This window comes from Lathyrus oleraceus, chromosome 3 (assembly GCF_024323335.1).
Source record: "Lathyrus oleraceus cultivar Zhongwan6 chromosome 3, CAAS_Psat_ZW6_1.0, whole genome shotgun sequence".
Lineage (NCBI taxonomy): Eukaryota > Viridiplantae > Streptophyta > Magnoliopsida > Fabales > Fabaceae > Lathyrus > Lathyrus oleraceus.
In genome coordinates, this window is record NC_066581.1 from 398096016 (window position 1) to 398099115 (window position 3100).

Genomic DNA, 3100 nt, shown 5'->3' on the forward strand with positions numbered 1-3100 from the left:
CTCTTCTTTCGTGTTTGTTTAAGAAAAGATTTTTGTAAGTTATAGTAAGAAATTATAAAAGATATAAGTAACTTGCCTATTCCTAAGTCTAGGGGTAAAACCGTCAATTCATAATTATGGTTAATATTGAATTAAACTTCTATTTCATGAAAATCCTAATTAAAATCAATTAAATCCTAAACTCATTTTAATATTCTACATCCTAAACTAATTCTGATTATTTCTAAAATCCTAGTCTAGTTAATTTTAATATTTCTAATTAAACCTAATTAAGCTAATCAAAATTAAAGATCCTAATTAATCTGATTAACTCCTAATTACCTATAATATTCTCAATAATATTTCTAATATTTCTTAATATTCTAAAACATTAACGTAATTAACTCCTAATTATGATCCTAAAAAATCTAATATTCTAAACTAATATTATTCTAATCTAAATCTAATATTAACCTAATCTAATTTTAAATTTCTAATTATATAACTCCCTAATTAATATTCTAAACTACTTACCTAATATTCCTAATTAAATCTACTATATAATCAAAAATATTCTAAATTTCCAATTAAAAGCTAATTGACAAAGAAAAAAAATGGGCTTTTGCAATGGACAGGGGGTACCGGCCCATATCTGCAAGGGTGCAGGGAGTAGTCTGTTTGGGCTTTAGTCCAAACCAAGCCCAAACCCCATGAGTTAGTATTCATAATACGATGCCAAAAACGCTTATGCAAATAAGCTACGAAAACAAATCAAGGTGAAAAGCGCTTATGCAAATAAGCTACGAAAACAAATCAAGGCGAAAACAAATCATGGATTCGTGTTTACAATAACAACATCACGCTTCATATCAGAGCATCGCGCTCATCACTATAGCTCATGGATTCGTGTTCTTGGATTTATTTCGACATCATTCATGGAAGTTCGTAAAACCGAGGCGAGACTCAGATCGAAACGAGAAATGACTCACCGAATTTCCAAGAACAGGTACGATTTCATTGTCCTTCCTTCGCTTCGTATTCTCCTCGCCGTCCCTGAAAACCTAGGCTTTTTCGTGGTCGCCTCCAAAATTAGGTTTTTTCTCTGTTTTCGAATTCGGGTTTCGTGGGGGTCGCCTCCTCTTTTTATACTCACTACCTAGGGTTTTCAGGTTAGCTTATGGAGATCGAAACAGGTATCTCTGCGAAACCCTTTCGGTGTTCAGAATTTGGTCTTCCCTATTTGATGCTTGGATCCGGAGAAGGTAACACAAAACTAACTTTCTTCTTTGAGTTTTGTCTCAACTCTCTTTTGGGATATTTTTTGAAATCTTACCGTTACCAATTACTTTGTTTACTGTAGTGAAAACTTAGTGAAAGCATGAGTAACTTTGGTTTACAGACTTCATCTTCTACTTTGTGATACAGGTATATACTGTCACTAAAATGGATAAACTTCTTTGATAAAAATGGATTGAAGTTGAGTTCTTCTGTTTTGCGTTTTCTTATGTAGGTGTTTTTGTTATGGAAATCCTAGGGTGGAGTTCTAGTATGGATGAAGTTCTTAGATCCGCTTCTGGTTCGGTTGAGGATGTGAAACTGTTTTGCTGTGATCAAACTCAGGTTTGAGAAGAAGTTCTTTTTGGGTGCGGTTGGTTTTCTTGATTTCAATTGATTTTGTTCATACCGTGCAGGTTAACCATTTGCCTTGGAAGTTATGTTAGAGGCTGCTATGGAGTTTTCGGTTTTGTATGGAGGTTAACCAACCAATTAGTAAGGGCAGATTCAGGTTGTGGCTTTGAATCGTGCTGTTGGAGGTTAGGTGGATATCATTTGGGTTGAAATTCGTTGGACAGTTGGAAGTTCGGTTGGAATTTGTTATGATTCTATTCTGAATTCAGTTGAAATTTGGAAATTCGGTTAGATGTTGGTTTTTACTAAAGTTCTATTAGTGAAGTGATTTAGAAAATGCTGTTAGATAGTGAATTATTCTTTTGTGCAGTTAGTAAAAATGTTGTTATGAATATTGTTAATTCTGTTAGATGTTGAATGTTGTTAGTTCAATTGATTATAATGCTTTTAATCGAAACTGATGGAAATATGTTATATTAGCTAATGTGAAGTGAAAAAATCAGAATTGAAACGAACATTGTATTTCTTACCAATTCCTGTTATGGAACGAAAGGCGTCGCCGTCATAGCTTATTGGAGAACTGTTTTGGAGTTGTTATAAGTTTAGGATGGGATTACTTGATGTCTTGTTATTTGTTGGTTGCTGCAGCTTGGATTAATGTGAATATGCCTGGGACTGATCCAGGTTATTGACCGTTGATGTTTGTGCAGGATCCTTTGGTTTGCAACTTGCAGGTGTGATGCATAATTGGTTAATTACTGCATAATTTTGGACATATTTGCTTCAGGAATGAATAGAAAGTCTGAAGGTTATTGGTTAGCTTGGGAATTTCGGCTTGGATGCGGCTACGAAGCGCATTGGATGGCGGGTCTGTTTTGGAATTCTTATGGAGTGCTATGGCCTTGATGATGTTGATTCGCCACTGTTAAAAAAATCATATGTAATGGATTGGGATATATAGAATGTATTGAAATGGTTGGGTAGTGACTATTGTAATTTATGGAAATTTTGTAATGGTTGTATAATGTCATGGTTTTGTGGTTTATGTGCTTTGAGCGCAAATGTATTTTGGAATTGGAATGAAATTGGTAAATGCAATGGTTATCTAGTGTCGGAAACTTATGACATTTACATTAAAAAAAATGGTTGTAACAAACTTGGTTTGAATGAAATGAATTTGTGGTTATAGAAATGGATATGGATTTTTTGAAATAATCTAAAACTCATCTAAATGTCAATTTAAAATAAAAAAAAACCAATAAAACCAATTAAAATCAAATTAGTCTATAATTTGTTAAAATTACTTTGATATCAATTCTAACATTTATTTGAAAATTAAAATCAATTAGAGTTTGAATCATTAGTAAAAAAACAATTAAGATTAACTTGAAATTTGGAATTAGATTTACTTTGAAATTAAAATCAAATTGAAAATTAAAAAAGTCAAATAACTAAAATCCATTTTGTAATCAAAAAAGCACCATGATCAAAA

The 3100-nt window shown here is 32.5% G+C and overlaps 1 long non-coding RNA gene across 2 annotated transcripts; it reads left to right on the forward strand.

Moving 5' to 3' along the window:
• The first annotated feature begins 750 nt into the window (after nt 1-750).
• LOC127129323 (uncharacterized) lies at nt 751-2675 on the forward strand. Of its 2 annotated transcripts, XR_007806301.1 has the most exons (6): nt 751-985; nt 1149-1241; nt 1340-1404; nt 1490-1599; nt 1671-1895; nt 2319-2675. It is a non-coding gene; the product is annotated as an uncharacterized LOC127129323 (long non-coding RNA). The 2 variants fall into 2 exon arrangements; XR_007806300.1 differs by lacking the exon at nt 2319-2675 and having other exon boundaries at nt 1671-2293.
• Nucleotides 2676-3100: the final 425 nt, after the last annotated feature.